The following is an 18,032-nucleotide window of genomic DNA, read 5'->3' as shown; positions in this document are numbered from 1 at the left end:
TCACTGTTTTTTTCTTATATGCTAAAAAGACTATGGCAACAGGATTGTGTGCATGTTGTGCGACACATATTTCATGTATAATAATTATTATTTAAAATATTATGTTGATCAAACAAATGTTACATGATTACATAGACATCAATGAAAAAAATGATACATCAAAAGAGGTTTAGGTTTCATTTTAACTGTTGTATTTGAGATTTGATTTGGTCATCAGGAGGGTGGGACAAGAGAAAAAATGCATTTTAAGTGATACTCCAGACTTATTTGGTATTTTGAAAAATATTTTCAAACATTCTTTTCTCCTGTTTTTTTTTTGTTTTTTTTTTTTTAGAGTTGGTCTCAGGACAAGTAAGGAAGTACACAACAATTTCATGTTTTAATATTTGTGGATGGATTATTTGAAATTTGATAGGTAGGATGTAAAATGTCTTCCATTTCTTGAGTGATCCAGCTACATACACAGCAAAATGTGACTGCACTGGGGATGGTGTAGAAGTCTGCGAATAAATACCCACAAATAAGTGGGTATTTAAAATATCAGTAGCAAAGACACAATTCATTTGTTTCTTAAGGTAAAGTAAACACAAGGTAATATCATTTAAACTTTTTAGCCAGACACTCAAACAATACAAGTACAAAAAGATTGGGGAACAACTAGAGCTGTGTTGCTGAACATATACAAAGCTTTCATGAGAGTCACACCAGACTATGGGTGTGCGGCTTATTCAACAACACCTTCAAGAACTGGATGTGGAGCAGCACAAGGCCAACAGACCCACAGTGGAGCTTTTAGAGTATCTCTAGTTGCTGATATGCAAAATGAAAATGGAATGACATTACAGATAAGGAGGAAAAAGTTCATCCTAGAATACCGGCTTGATTTAAAGGGGCAAAATAGCTCACTCTCAACAAAGACTATCCTGCAGGACTGCTAGGAGCACAATGACGCCTGGGCTTTGGATGGATAGTAAAGAAAACTGCAAAAATTATAGGTTTGTGTACATACAGAATGGCACAGCAGCCTCATCTTCACCTACTCCACCCTGGTCATTTGCAATGATGACAACAGATCTGAATATACAACAACAACTGAAACAAAAATCCAAACAGGCACCCTGTGGATCATAGCATTTAACTACACAGAGCAGCATTATGCAGGAAATGTGGTGATATTCACAGATGAATCAAAAGATGAACAGAAGCATCAGTCTTTATTCCACAATTCCAGGTAGCCATTGAGAAGAGAACTTCAGACCAACTCTCAGTATTGACAGCAAAGTTAGTAGCTGCTCTGATGGCAGGGCAATGGCTAGAAGCCAATCACAACAAATAATGCAGTAATTGCAACTGATAGTAGAGCAGCACCCACAGGTATCAAAATCTAGAAATCATGCAGACAAGATCTGCTTTTTGAAATTTACCTCCTGTTACATACATAAATCAATGAGGAGCCCATAGTTGATTTCATATTTCTTCCTCCTGGTGTAGGAGTGGAAGATAACGAGATTGTTAATATACTGGCCAAGTTGTCATTAAAAACATAAACGGTAAACACGGAAATTCCACTAAGCAAAGCTTAGGGTAAATCAGTTATTAAGAGACAACTGCAAAAAGTGTGGCAAGAATACTGTGATGAAACAAAACTATAAGATATGTATATTATATTCTGGAAGGTGTGTTCGGGAAAGGGCAGGGCATTGCAGAAACTGAAAAGAAAAAAGGAGTTATCACCTTTCTCAAGATAGGGACACTGGACTACAATCAGAACATCCAACTAGCAGATGTGTACACCATTCAGTGCTGTTTGAATCTAGGTGCTATGAATGTTAGAAGAGGAAACTGGCACCAGCATTACATAAAGTCAATCTAAGTATCACTGTGGGTGGCCTACTTGGAGGGTCATTACACTCAACATATAGTCACCTAATGAAGCAGAAAATAGGACAAATTTAGAGAATCGTTTGTCTTTTTTTCTCCGTTTTTCTATTTTTCTTTTGTCAATTTTCAGTTTCACACTCCAGTCCGACAGGTGGCGATAATGCGTCAATAAACTGATTAGTCGAAGAACTACAAGAATATGCCTTGTGCATAGACTGTCTATGGCGTGTACGCTGCCGTAAAAAAGAAGAAGAAATCAATAGAAGAAATAAAAGTTTGGGACTTTGTAACGGAGGCTTCCCTGTGTTGGATGAGAGTCAGAATCACAGGCAGCACGTGGACAACTGGCTGGTGGAGGTAAGAAAAGCAGTGTTCGTTTTATGGAGACATGGGTTAACCTGGAAGCTCAGACGGCTAAAACCTCAGCATGTGTTTCTGTTGACGTTTGAAAGCGTGGGAGTCTTGCGGCTCCTAGCTAGCTGTGCTCAGCCCGGACACCTCGCAGGCTGCAGACAGATACCCAGCTGCCCACTACTAGTGCGTAGTTTAGTGCAAGAATCGATTATTGATCAGCCAGTTCACAGGAATCTTTCGTTTAAAAGGTCGCTCCATGTAGCATATGGTATGGGACCCCTTTCTGATCTGCTTCTGCTGTGTAGAAGCTATAAGCATGATTTCAGCAGTGTTGGGCAAGCTACTTTGAAACTATAATGAGCTAAGCTACCAGTTACTCCGTGTTAAATCAAGCTTTACTACACTGAAGCTATGACCCACAGAAATGTAGCAAGCTAAGCTACAGCAATATGGCCAAAGTAGCTTGATACATTCAAGTTACTTTTTTTCTTACCAAAAAATTTCAGGGAGTAATGAAGTCAGTCAAACGGAGACAACAAAATGCTGACGTGTTTATTATTAAACCATCATTTTTGTTCTCAGTAGTGATGGCGAGATGAAGCTTCATGAATCATTGAGGCTTTCTATGCAGTTGGTTCACTCATGTGTTAAAGCTTCATGGTGCTTCATTTGCTCTACTGCGCCATCAAGTGGACAAATAAAAGTAAAACAGGCAGAGTGCCTATAATGACACAGTGGCTTTGCTATGTGAAGCTCTGAATTGTGCTTAAATGATGATGCCAATCAACAAATAATATACTTAATATAGTGTCTGTTTTTCCTGATAGCTGGGACAGAGGGGGAAGTGGAAACAAATTGGGGACAGATTTGAGCTATGTAACTTGACGGCTTGATTGGGGTCAGGCGGTTTTCTATAAAGTGCTTAGATACTTTTAATTGTAATGAGGGCTATATCAATAAATTTAAATGTGCTTCTGCTACTTGTTGTTTTGTGTGTTTGTGGTACCAGTGAAAAACAAAAGTAGGAACAGCAATTTATTTGTTTTTTTAAAATATAACATTTTCCACAGTGCTGGGATCCAAGCAGTTTCTTTTTTTGGACAGTATTTCTCTAGCTCCTTGGAACACAACAGACACGTCACCTTTTAAAATACCAGAAAAAAAGAAATCAGAACAAGCGATGTGCAGTGTTGTCACAGTTCCTCATATTACTTTTCATTTATGTGCCTACTTTATTAGGAGAAAACCGGTCAAAGTGCTCCCAGAAAGGAGAGAATCTTCTCTCTGTGGTTGATTCTATGGGGGGAAAAAAGAGTTTCAAGCCGATTGCAAGCAAAGACAGCAGGCAAAAATCCACAAAATGTGAACGGGGAATCCATTGCGTTTCACTGCCCCTTATATTTTGAATCACTCGTCAAACCTGAAAAGCAGTTCCTGAACGAGTCACGCTGCTCGCAGGGCTTTGAACGTCATCATTTTGGCTCCTCCCCTAAATGAAGCAAGCCTCGATACGCGCTTCATGGAAACGCCCCCTCCATCACTCGACACACGCTTCAAAGCCTCCGCACATCTCGTAACATCACTAGTTCTCAGTGCTCCAAACTTAGTAAGTTGATACACTGAGGAATATGTGGAGCTATATTTAAAATTAATCAACTTTTTTACATTAGAAATCATTGTTTTGATTTTCTTTTTAGTTTGTATTGCAGACATAATGTACTGATAATTAAGTTGCAGTAGCTTATATTAACACACCACTTACATTGGAGGGTATAATAGGTTACATTTGATATCATTTCCATATAAAGTAAGCAATATTATAGTAAGACAATATTATACATAATTTGGGTATTCACGTTGGGTATTAAATCAAATGTTATTTCTTAAGTCTAATATCTATGTAAAATTATTCAATGCTTTCCCAAAGTGCCTTATCCACTACTACTTAACTCAATTTTGGTCTTGAGTGTAAGATTAAGATATTTAATCATTTATGCCATCACTTTTGTTACCCTTTCTGTTATTTTTTTCAGCCATTTGCTCATTAGTGTTAACAGTAATACTGAAGAAGACAGATTTTGGTTTTACTGTTACCTCGTTTTCTCCCATACCTCTTCCCTCCTATATGTATCAGTTTAATTATTTAATCCCCCAATTTATATATATTCACACACTGCCACCACAACCTTACGCTTAATTTAATTAATTTACTGCCACGCGAATTTTAGATGTTGAAAAGTAGCTCGTTTGTTTGTGCACCTTATACTGCGGTTGACATGTGATGGTTAGCTAATTGCTGCTGGTTGTGCATATTCGGTAGTCACCTGTATATGGGTTCTCATATTTGTATTTGACGTCTTTGAAGTTGACAGAAACTTCGCCTTGGGCTGGCACAGTAGGCATCTGAAAACAACTTTTCTCCTTTTTTTCACAAAAACTCATAGGTAGGGCCACGGTGACTCCGACTCCTTCGGTTGCTCCTCATCTTCTCCCTCTTTCTCTGCCATCTCTCAGTGAACTGAAGCAAGTGTCTGTGTGTGTGTGTGGATCCAGTGAGTCGCAGGAAGGGATTGTTGAATGACGACATCAACAGTTCCTCCGCTTCTATTGGTCGACACAGACATGTCGGCGTTTGGAGATGATGTCACTGTCTGATCCTTAAAAGTGTGAGATGAGACTGCAGCAGAGCAGAAAGCTCCGCTTCAAGCAGTTCAACATTAATCATTTTTAATGTAGCTTTTTGCGTTCGCTACCGCGCTACATGACCTAAAGATCAGCTAAGCTGTTGAAATGTTTTTTGATTTTGTAAACAACGATGCTATCATGTCGTTACAGAAAAATGTAGTTAAACTACTAACAACGCTATTTGTAGTGACGTTACTGCCCAACACTGGATTTCAGCAATGAAACTTTAATTAGGGTCCGAACAGTGAATGGTGCGAATACCTTATTCAAACTCACAGGTCTTTCTTCTTTTACCATTTTTTAAATGCAAATTTGAAGGCCTAAAGCTATTCAAAAATCAAAAATGCGTGAAACGTCAGGATCGGTGAAAATATTTACATTTTAGGAAATTTGCACGCGTGTGAGCCAGAATGGCTCAATAGCGCCATCTGGAACATTTATAACGTCTATCACTGGCAGCACGTTTCACCAACAGCTACCAAATTTGATAGGCATATGCAGCACATCAGGCTGAACAGGAAGTCTGCCATTTTGAATTGACTGTTTGAAATTTTCTGATGTTTGTTTATTTTCAAGAGCTATAAACTCAAAGGTCGTAACTCCAGATTTGCCAATACATACAACAGGCCTCAGTGATCAACGGTTATCAAAATGTTCTACAAAAGTTGGCTATGGCAACCTCTGGACGTTTGATCCTTTGCCATGAAACATCAAAGGCTGTGCACATGCCCTGAACATACTCCAGTCTGCCTGAAACTTTGCTCCTTATTCTGTCAGTTACTGGGAATTCATACCGTACACTCTTCACTTTTTTGGTCACGTTGTATTGTGTTGCTACCTAGAAAACAGTAACCTTCAGGAAATGTTTCTTCAAGTTCTAGTGTTTGAAGGTTTCAGTAATTGGTATGACAAAGATATATAAAAGTTTGAAAATGTTGTTGTGGGATCTTTACACAGACTTTCAAGATCTTTCCCATATGGTTGCTTTGTATTACCTGTGAATGACCATCAACAGAAAAGATCCATGGAAAAGTTCATATTGCAGTCCAAACTGTGAATTGACTTGATACTGTTCAGGTTGCTTTTGATATTTGGGTGTCCAAGAAGCTTGTGGAGACTCTGCTGATCCCAGCCCCCAGACACACACTCCCTAGCAGTGCGTGAATTCCTGAAGCTGTCCTGCTTAGTTTGGCCAGAAAATGCTTGATAAAGCAGCGTTTCTGTAGCCCTACGGTGTCAGGAACACAGGATTTGCAGAGAACGCATTATAGACTAATTTTCAATGATTTTTGGTGTTATTGCACTATATCTCACAGCTGGGACCCAAAAGGAAATTGTATTGGCATCAGTTGTATTACTCATGTTTCATTCATTCATTTGTATACTGTATTTAACAATGCTTGATTAATTATCAAATAAAACAATGCTATTGTCATTACTCTAACTTCTTCCATTTCATATATTAAAAATATCTCCTTATATTGTTATCAACAGATATCAATCTGTAATGGTACTATTAATGTTAGTAGTGGTAGGGGGTTCCCAGTCATGGCGACGGAGTGATCAGATGCATGCGAATTGCTCCCTGAAACTTAAGCTTTTTCTGTTAACTACACACTCAGTTTTGTCACAGTTTTTACCTATTAAGCCACAAGAAGCTTCACTGCACGTCAGCAAGAATGAGTAAATCTCTTGGTAAAAATCAACTTCAGCTAACTCAGCACTTTAGCCCACAAGATAAGGAGGCTAGCAAGATGGCTAATGCTGCAGCAGCTAGTACGGAGCTGCTAACATTGAACACGATAGTCAGCAAGTTGGAGAAGCTGCACAGAGGTGAAACCAGTGAGCTCACTGCTTCCCTGAATGCCACTCTGGCTCCAGTCCAGGCCTCACTCCAAAGGATTACCAAGAACATTGCCTCACACATCGTCACCATCGCTGTTATGGAGATGCCTCTCGCTGCTCACTCTGACAGAATCACCAGTGAAATCACAACTGGAGACTGTCATGCAGGTGAACAAGAAACTTCAGCTGGCTGTGGAGGACCGTATCTCACACTCCAAAAGAAAGAACCTCCGTGTGATTGGTATCCCAGTGTGAGCGAAGGGGACTGACGCCTTTCTCTTATTGTCCTCATGGCCACGCTGTTAAAAAAAGTGACCAGGGATGGTCTGCAGGACTTGAACCTGGAGCTGGAACATGTGCACCACAGTCTGGTCCCAAAGCTCCTCAAAGGATCCTGGCCCTTCACTGTCCGCTTTCACAAATACATCCACAAGGAACGAGTGTTGCAGTAGGCAAAAAAGAACCGGGATATCTCGTACTTGACAGTCAATGAGGATCTTTGAAGATTTTAGCCACACACTCGCCAAGAAGTGGGCAGGCTTCACAAGGTGAAGAGCCAATCTTTATAAAACTAATGTCGTCAGACTTTGGTGTTACCCGAATATCCCAATATTCGGTCGTTGTGGTGATATCCGAACATTAATTTTGAGATCCGAATACTCGGATCTCTCCCTTTCCAACTGGAGCCCCGAAATTGCTATTTGAACCAGCCCTACTGTCCAGCCTGCCTGCACATCTATGGAGTAAGATTACTGTCAAAAGTATTCATCCACGATTCTAACCATTCGTATTCGTAATGTTAAACATTTGTATGTTAATAAAAATTTGTACACAAAATTCTGCTGTCATATGCATGAGTTGGATAAATTAAGGGTTAGGATTGTTTTTACGAGTATGAACCTAAAAGTTGTGAGTGCAACTCTAATTTCTACGACTACGAAGTCTTCCCTGTGAGGACGAATTCAAGTTTATGGGTACGAGTAGAAAAATACTGGAATGACGTCACATAGGTCACAGGGGAAGGTAATCGAACACCGATTGCTCCAAACGCGCATGCGCCATTTATAAAGAGTAGACGCCGGGTGGACCCGGTGGACCTACCGGGGCAGGTGACGCCTCACAGGTCAAGTAAATAACACATCCAACTTCTTGTAATTTATTTATTTCATGAAACTGTACTGTTTTAATTGATATACAGTTTATGGACGAAAGACGGTACTGCTTAGCTTGCACGCTAACGAGCCGGGCCGGTGACACATTAGCCTTCTAATGCAAGGAGGCTAATGAGGAGGCTAAGGAGGCTTAATAACAAAACAAACATAATTTGAGATTATGAATCGTGGCAATTGGCGTATGAATCAGCCCATTGTACAGCCTAAATTGCTGTAAATTAAGTCCAGTTTTAGTTCTTTGCAAACTCAGACACGTGCATTAGTTTAGTTTACAATGAATCTGGCGGAGTTCGGTAAAGTTGGAAAGATATTCACAGATTCGGACTTCCGGCATCAATAACTCATGAGATATATGTTGTCAAAACATGAACGATGCCTCTTTCAAATCGTTGTAAGGTAGACAATGTGCTACAAGGCCAATTTTATCAAAAGTCGCTGTCTTTCAAGCTACAGAAATAACATTGGCGTCTATGAGCAGCCGGCGGTGCAACGAGTGAACAGGGACCGTCTGCAAATAGCAAAACCGCTGCAACAGCGAAAAGAGACACAACACATTTATTCAATAACTTCACTGTAGAGCCACCAAAATCACTGGAGCCATGAATGGGCTCTTGCTGGTCAAACTACAACTCTTGCTTTGGCGCTAAATTAAAAATCTGAATTTTCAGGAATTTTTATGTTTTGTATGATTATTTTATGAGTATTAAAATGGCACTTTTCTTCATGTATGTGGTATATTTTATATAACACACAGGGAAAATGGCATAAGGGCATAGTGTACTTGCTGTGACCTGTGCTGGTCAGACCGTCAGGTTTATTACCTCCAAGTATTGTCTGTACAGTCCTTAACTAGAAAAATATTACTCTGTTTAACATTATGGTATAAATGAATCAGTTGACACTGAAACTTTGCAATAAAGTGTCTTATCGTCTTTCTTCTCAATCATCAGTACTTGAGGTGACAGTCTAAACAGTTTGTTTGGTATATTGGTGTTATCTGATACTCTCTTTGGTAAGGATTGTAAATTCCATTACTATACAGAATTATGTGTTTGGACAAACAAGTACATTATGCCCTTATGCCATTTTTCCTGTGTGTTATATAAAATATACCACATACATGAAGAAAAGTGCCATTTTAATACTCATAAAATAATCATACAAAACATAAAAATTCCTTAAAATTCAGATTTTTAATTTAGCACCAAACAAAGAGTTGTAGTATGACCAGCAGGAGACAATTGATGGCTCCAGTGGTTTTGGTGACTGTACAGTGTGTAAGAGTGAAGTTACTGAATTTTAATACTCATAAATTAATCATAAAAAATCCTTAAAATTCAATTTTTCATTTAGCACCAAACAAAGAGTTGTAGTATGACCAGCCGCAGCCGATTCATGGCTCCAGTGATTTTAGTGGCTCTACAGGGTACAAGAGTAAAGTTATTGAATAAATGTGTTGTGTCTCTTTTCGCTGTTGCAGCGGTTTTGCTATTTGCAGACGGTCCCTGTTCACTCGTTGCACCGCCGGCTGCTCATAGACGCCAATGTTATTTCTGTAGCTTGAAAGACAGCGACTTTTGATAAAATTGGCCTTGTAGCACATTGTCTACCTTACAACGATTTGAAAGAGGCATCGTTCATGTTTTGACAACATATATCTCATGAGTTATTGATGCCGGAAGTCCGAATCTGTGAATATCTTTCCAACTTTACCGAACTCCGCCAGATTCATTGTAAACTAAACTAATGCACGTGTCTGAGTTTGCAAAGAACTAAAACTGGACTTAATTTACAGCAATTTAGGCTGTACAATGGGCTGATTCATACGCCAATTGCCACGATTCATAATCTCAAATTATGTTTGTTTTGTTATTAAACCTCCTTAGCCTCCTCATTAGCCTCCTTGCATTAGAAGGCTAATGTGTCACCGGCCCGGCTCGTTAGCGTGCAAGCTAAGCAGTACCGTCTTTCGTCCATAAACTGTATATCAATTAAAACAGTACAGTTTCATGAAATAAATAAATTACAAGAAGTTGGATGTGTTATTTACTTGACCTGTGAGGCGTCACCTGCCCCGGTAGGTCCACCGGGTCCACCCGGCGTCTACTCTTTATAAATGGCGCATGCGCGTTTGGAGCAATCGGTGTTCGATTACCTTCCCCTGTGACCTATGTGACGTCATTCCAGTATTTTTCTACTCGTACCCATAAACTTGAATTCGTCCTCACAGGGAAGACTTCGTAGTCGTAGAAATTAGAGTTGCACTCACAACTTTTAGGTTCATACTCGTAAAAACAATCCTAACCCTTAATTTATCCAACTCATGCATATGACAGCAGAATTTTGTGTACAAATTTTTTATTAACATACAAATGTTTAACATTACGAATACGAATGGTTAGAATCGTGGATGAATACTTTTGACAGTAATCTTACTCCATACACATCACCATGAACCAACAGGTGCGCATATTTGATTCCGCTGAGGAGGCGGACCAGTTCTATCTGGACCACAGAATTCAGTGAACAATGTGGACTCAGGTTGAAGGTGTTCTCGGGCTGGTGTTTGGTTTAGTGTCAACTAAGTGAACATTATAAATAGAGATAGACAGATATGGGTTTTTCAGGACCGATACTGATACCGATTATTAGTAGTTAGAGGAGGCCAATAACCGATATTTGGAGCCGATATTCATTTGCAGTAAAAGTGTAAAAATTGGCGTAAAAAATTGAATGCAAACACTGAACTTCATTGAAATGCCTAAAGCATGTTTATTGAATCACACAAATAGAAAATAATAGCTCCAGAAGCGCCTGAATTTCCTAGACTCAGAAACATCTCTTATAAAGTTGAATAAAAGGTTAAATAAATAGCTCTCTGAAATTTTCCACAGAAAATACAGTAAAATTTAAATATAACTGCAATGACCTGTCTTTGTTTTAAGTTCAAACACAACAAAAATACAGGGAGTTCTCAGGCTCAGCAGCACCTCTTGTAAAGTTAAATAAAAACTTAAATAATAGCTCCCTGAATTGTTTTCACAGTAAATAAAGTAAAATTTCAATATAACTGAAATAATTTAACTTTGTTTTAACTTCAATCAAAAACAAAAAGTGCAGGAGTTCTCAGGCTCAGCATTATCTCTAGTAAATGCAAATAAAAACTTAAATAATAGCTCCCTGAATTTTTTCACAATAAAGTAAAAGTTCAATATAACTGAAATAATTTAACTTTGTTTTAACTTCAAACAAAAAGTGCAGGAGTTCTCAGGCTCAGCAGTATCTCTAGTAAATGTAAATAAAAACTTGCTTCCAGAGATTTTATAAAGTAATATCATTTCTGAATTTTACTCTCTCATCTTCCCGTTCATTTTCAGATCATAGGACCAGAAAGCTCATAGCAACGTTAGTAGTCTGAGTTGTAGAGTTTTTCACGTGACTTTAACTACATACTATTCTCCACATTACATACCGTGATTTCCAGACTATTGAGCGCACCTGAATATAAGGATCCGAAAATTCGGATCTCAAAATAAATACGTGCAGTAGCATAACTCAAAAAGACATGGACGGATTTTCACCAAGTTTTTACAGGATGTCTGGAAGAGCAAGAGTAACAATCAATTAGATTCTGGATCCTGGATCACCGTCTGGATCCAGGATTTTTTTTGAAGGTCGAAGGACGGCCATCTCTCAATTGTACAGACAGAGGTCGCCGGATCAATCCCAGGCGATGGCCGAATTCCGTGCGGCCGGTTCGGCCTGCCCGAGCGAGTCGGGACCGACGGAACGAAGCGGCGGCGACGCGTACGGTACCGTCACGTGCGTGCGCAACGCTACCGTTGTGTGTGCGTCAAAACACTGTGCTGTTACACTGTACATGCATGTTATGCTTTGTGCACAAACTGTTAAAACTAAATTAAATCCGTCCATTACGTTTTGGGTTATGCTGTTAACAAACACACAAACAGACAGACAAACAAACTTCGATTGGTCATCTGTACAATTGAGCGATGGCCTGGCGGAGGTCTGCACTCTCCGAGTGCTTTTCTAGTTTGTGGAATATTTTCATCTGTGTGTAATAATGAACCCAGAAGACACTTCCGGGGAGCTTCAAGATGGCGGAATAACTTTTTACCGATCCCAGTCAGACAACGCAAAAACCCCAGGTAACTCGAGAAAACAGAAGCTGTGACCCTAAAACTGGAATACAATGCCTGGGGGAAGAATTAAACCACCCCAAAAAAACATTCAAGGGGGAAGTGGATTAACCGAAAATACAGAAAAAGACGTCGAAGATGAGGCTAATGGAGCTAGTGGGACCATGCTAACTACTGAGGAGGAGGGAGAGTTAACTACGGCCAAAGCTATTTTGGCACTGTCGAACAACATAACAGAAATGAAGGACGAACTTAAACAAGAGCTCACTAACCTAAAAGTTGATATGAATCAGAAGCTTCAAAATTTGACTGTAGATGTACGAAATCAAGCTACAAGGTTGACTGAGGCTGAGCAGCGAATTAATGAACTGGAATCTGCAAACACAGATCTCAGGGGCGCACTCCGACATTGCCTTGCACAGCAAAAAGCTTTACTAACCCAAGTGACCGGATTAGACGGCAGGTCTCGCCGTAATAATATCCGAATATATGGGATTAAGGAAGGCGCTGAGAAAGACGACATGATCGCCTTCATGAATAGCTTTTTAAAGAAGGAGCTTCCCATTGAAGAAGAGGTGGACCTTCAGATTCAAACAGCACATCGTGCTTCAAGACCGCGACCCCAAGACAACCAAACAACAAGATCGATTGTGGTAAACTTTCAGAGATTTGATATCAAAGACAAAGTCCTTACTTTAGCTTGGTCGAAGAAAGTTATTCACGATGGGAAGGTGATTACATTTGCTCACGACATGCCTACGGATGTGTATAATAAACTGAAAGAATACAAGGAGATAAAGAAGACTCTTAAAGAGGCCAAAGTCCGCTTCCAAACTCCTTACCCCGCACGAATGAGAATCCACTGGAATGATGGCCCGTGCATGTACAACACCGCAGGAGAAGCGGCCGCCGAACTGAGGAGGAGAGGCTACTCCGTGGACCTACCGCGTGCGCCTCCGAACACCGACTGGGAACAGACTCTCACAGGCGGCGCACATTGGGAGAGAGTAGAAGAGGCACGCTCAATCCGGATCCGCGAGAGGCTTCGATCATTCCACCGAGGGCAAGAAAAGACGGACTAAACTTTATCTGGGCCAACAAGAAGCAAGACGTAAGACCTCATACTATCCCTTTTATATTTATAATTAACATTTAGGCTTATTATAACCATGGCCACTATAAAGATCTTGATTTCGAGGTTGGACTTCACCAGACATAAATGTTAATTCACACTATCTTAATTTCTGGATATACAGTAATTCTGACTGGGATTAAAGGAAAGACTGGTATTTTGACATCTTTAGTTTAGCTCAATGAGAGGAACTTTGCGTAGAGCAGAGAAGGAGCCCCCACTTCATGTGGGATTTTTTCTCCTATACTGTGGACACTTAAAGTTATGGTTGGAAGGGCTAAGACTGGCCCAGGGGGTGGAAATTGTCATTTTTTTGTTATTGTTCTGTTTTCCAAGGCTTAGGTTTGTTCATACAGTCGACATTTGTTATTGCATGATTTATGATGAGTAACACCTACAGAGTAGCCTCATGGAATGTTAATGGTCTCAATAGTCCAGTAAAAAGGAGCAGAGTGATGTCTTGGATAAAAAAGGAAAAAATACAAATTATGTTACTTCAAGAAACACATTTAACACTAGATGAACATGAAAAGCTAAAGAAATTCGGATTTAGTAATACTTTTTATAGCTCTTACAAAAACGGGCATAAAAGAGTAGTAGCTGTGTTAATACATAATAGTATACATTTTGAATATATCAAACAAATCAAGGATGATGAAGGCAGATATATACTGGTACAGTGTAAAATAGAAGGTAAATTAGTCACTCTTCTTTCAGTTTATCTACCACCAGACTACAATACTACTGTGTTAAAGAAAATCCTTGAAATTATCTCATCTGAAACGCAGGGTGTATTAATATGTACAGGTGACTTTAATACTATATTGAACAAAAATAACACAACAAACACAAAAAGATTGGTAACCCCACAAAGTAAATTGCTGAAACAAAGTATGAATGACTTGGGCTTGTTAGACGTTTGGCGAGAGATGCATCCTCATGATAAAGATTATACTTTTTTTTCTCCTCCCCACGGAGTATATTCAAGAATCGATTACATTTTTATGTTCAATAATGACAGACATAGAATAAGTAGTTGTGAAATTGGCACTAGAGGGCTGTCTGACCACTCACCAATACATTTGGTAGTTCATTTGGACAGTAGACCGAAGAAGACAATATGGCGATTAAATACCAGTCTGCTAAATAATAAAACATTCATCAATCAGATCAAAACAGAGATTAAAGATTATTTAGAGCTGAATGACAATGAAGAAGTTAATCCCAATATTCTCTGGGATACATTGAAGGCAGTCATTAGAGGCAAAATTATCGCATTAAGCTCAGCAATTAAGAAACAAAAAGAAAAACACCTAAAAGAATTGAATACAAGACTAAAAGAAATGGAAAACAAACATATCAGAACTCCAACTAATCAAATTTGGAAAGCAATTCGGCAAATTAGAAATGAAATCTCAGATGCCTATAAAGAAGAGGAGGATAGAAAATATAAATTTTTAAAACAGTCACACTATGAAATAGGAGCGAAGTCTACAAAATTACTTGCTCGTAAATTAAAGCAAAAACAAATTCAGCATTCGGTCTATGCAATAAAGAATCCAGAGAACGGAGACCTGGAAAAAGATTTAGAAGGAATAGATAAAGCATTTAAAACCTATTATGAAACATTATATACACAGCCAGAACAGACTAATATAGAAGACACTAAGAAGTTTCTAAATTCTCTAGACTTACCATCAATTGGGAAACAACAGAATGATTCTCTAATTAAACAGATTACTCGGAAAGAATTGGAAAATACCTTAAAAAAATTAAAAAATAACAAAACTCCAGGTACAGACGGACTGCCAGCAGAATGGTATAAAACATTTGAAGAGTTACTAGTGCCTGTTTTGCTTAGATGCATGAATTGGACACTGCAAAATAGTATAATGCCACCATCTTGGGCAGAGGCCATTATAACTACAATACCTAAAGAAGGGAAGGATAAAACATTATGCAACTCATATAGACCAATCTCAATTTTAAACCAGGATTATAAATTATATGCATCCATTTTGTCAAATAGGCTAGATTATTTTGCTGCAGACCTAATTGACGAGGACCAAACTGGATTTGTTGCTGGCCGACAAACCCAAGACAACATCAGACGGTCTCTTCATATAATTAATAGTATCCAAACAACAAAACATAAAGCAGTGCTGCTGAGTTTAGATGCCGAAAAGGCTTTTGACTGTGTAAGCTGGAAATACTTGTTCTTAGTCTTAGAAAGATTTGGGTTTTCAAATGCCTCAATTGATACTATTCGAACCCTCTACAATGGCCCTACAGCCAGAATTAAAATAAATGGACGCTTGACAAACAACATCAAACTAGAAAGATCAACACGTCAAGGCTGTCCACTCTCGCCAACGTTATTTGCACTTTACATCGAACCATTAGCACAAGCAATAAGGGAAACTCAAAATATACAAGGAATAACGGTCAATTCAAGAGAACATAAAGTTGCATTATATGCGGACGACATCCTGTTATATCTCTCTAACCCAGATCAGTCCATCTTAACGGTGCTAAATCTTTTAAATACATTCAGTACTTTCTCCGGATACAAATTAAATATAAACAAAACACAAATTATGACATTTAATTACTGTCCTTCAATGGAACTAAGAGAGAGGCTGCGATCTGATTGGTCTCGGAAAACTCTTAAATACTTGGGCGTTTGGCTGACAGATTCGCCCGAAGATCTATACAAAAAAAACTATAAGGACGTTAATAAAAAGATTAAAGAAGATCTCACAAAGTGGACAAATCATATTCTTAATTTTAATTCGAGAATTGAAATAATTAAAATGTCCATCTTGCCGAGATTGTTATACTTATTTATGTCACTCCCAATCAATATCCCAGCTTCTCAGTTTCATGACTGGAATAAACAAATCTCCCGATTTATCTGGAGAGGACAAAAACCGCGAGTTAAATATACAACATTAACAGTTAGTAGAGAAAAAGGAGGTCTCTCTCTGCCAAACCTCAGAAGTTACTATTTAGCCGCCCAACTTAAAACAATAGTGCTGTGGTGTGACAAGACTTGTGAAGCAAGGTGGAAGGAAATGGAGAGTACTTGCGGAAATATACCTGTACAAACTTTAATTGGGGATCAAAAATTAACGCTATCCTACCAAAAAGAACTTTCTCCCATAACATTTTTTACGTTATCAATTTGGTTTCAAATATTAAAAGAACTAAAAATCATGAAGGAGTCTTGGATATTTAGATGGGCGGCTTTCGATTCAGACTTCAAACCGAATCAGATGGATTCAAGATTTAAATATTGGATAAATGAAGGAATAACTACCTATTGTAGCATAATAGACAAGAATATCCTACCAAGTTTTGAAACATGCCAGAAAAAATACAATTTGAAATCAACAGACTTTTTTAGATATCTACAATTAAGACAGTATGTCAACTCAAAACTACAAAATTTAGAATGTACTAAACACAATGAATTAATAATTCTAATATCTCAAGCCTACTTGAAAAAACAAAACTCTGTTGTTTCCAAACTCTATCAGATCCTATTATCAAATGAAGGGAATTCCACAGATTATATTAGAATTAGATGGGAGAAAGAATTAAATACAGCTATATCACTCGAACAATGGGACAATATATGTGAGACTGCACATACCACTTCTTGTTCTGCTATTTGGCGAGAGTTCAGCTGGAAAAACATGGTAAGGTTTTTTGTAACCCCAAAGCAACAACTGAGAATAAATTTAGCCAGTTCTGCGTGTTGGAGGAGATGTGGTGAAGATAATGCAAACCATACCCATATTTTTTGGTCATGCAATAGAATAAGACCCTATTGGACTGAAATTGGATCATTGATTGAACAAATTTTAGGTTTAAAATTACCACAAACAATGTTCATATTGTACTTGGGAGATCTGCCAACAGGCTTTGCAAATAATGACAAATATTTATTAAAAATTCTTATTGCTACAGCAAAGAAGGCAATCACTCGCAAATGGCTTCAATACAATCCACCATGTGTTGAGGACTGGATTGAAATTACAAAGGAAACACACAATTTGGAAAGGTTAACATTTATGTTGAGACTACAATCGGACCTTTACTCCGCCAGATGGGGCAAATGGATAAGACATTATCAAAATGTTTAACACAGTTGAATTTACTGTTGCGGATACTACGAGTATTAAATATGTGGACATGCCATTATATGTAGACGTATGTCAACTATAATAATGCAAGCTTTTTATGTCGACTGTAATTGTTATGTTCTTGTTTACTTGTTTACTTTTTTGGAAAGTGAAAAAGACCAATAAAAAATTAAGTATAAAAAAAAATAAAATAAAATAATGAACCCAGAAATGTGAGTCGCGCTGTGTACGTTGAAGCCGTGTCTAGAGAAAGGATGGATGGATATTCGTTGTTTGTCGGACAAATGTGTTTATATTGCCCGCTGTGGTAATCACATCTGAAAGTGGTTTATACCGGCGGATTCATGAGAATCTAAGCTTTCCATCGTGTTTGTATAATCGCGTTTGCAGTTTCAAACATTTAGCAAATTGCTTATGCAGATCTCAAAGTGTACCGCGGGCGGAACACTGAAGCGCAACGGGTTAAATAATTCACAGACATGTTGGGACGTAATACGAGTTAACAGAGCTGCCGCTAAGGTTTACTCTGCTTTTACGCTATTCTGCTGCTCACTGTAACGTTAGTAGTAGTTGTGAGATGCAGAGTACTGGGATGTTTATTACAATTTCGGAAGAGCTTTCTGCATTTACCTTTGACACGTTTTCTGTCCGGAGC

The 18,032-nt window shown here is 38.5% G+C and overlaps 1 protein-coding gene across 2 annotated transcripts in view; it reads left to right on the top strand.

The window, feature by feature from the left end:
* Positions 1 to 2,068: 2,068 nt before the first annotated feature.
* The window catches only part of mthfr (methylenetetrahydrofolate reductase (NAD(P)H)), a 56,821-nt gene continuing 40,857 nt past the window's right edge, over positions 2,069 to 18,032 (top strand). The window contains exon 1 of one of the 2 annotated variants that reach the window (XM_051949365.1): positions 2,069 to 2,238. The gene's annotated coding sequence lies outside the window, so the exon portion shown is untranslated. The remainder of the gene's footprint in view (positions 2,239 to 18,032) is intronic. The other variant, XM_051949366.1, reaches the window with a different exon arrangement.

Source organism: Acanthochromis polyacanthus, chromosome 6, assembly GCF_021347895.1.
Source record: "Acanthochromis polyacanthus isolate Apoly-LR-REF ecotype Palm Island chromosome 6, KAUST_Apoly_ChrSc, whole genome shotgun sequence".
NCBI classification, from domain to species: Eukaryota; Metazoa; Chordata; class Actinopteri; family Pomacentridae; genus Acanthochromis; species Acanthochromis polyacanthus.
Note: the sequence above shows the minus strand (reverse complement) of the source record. Positions and strands in the feature narration are given on the sequence as shown.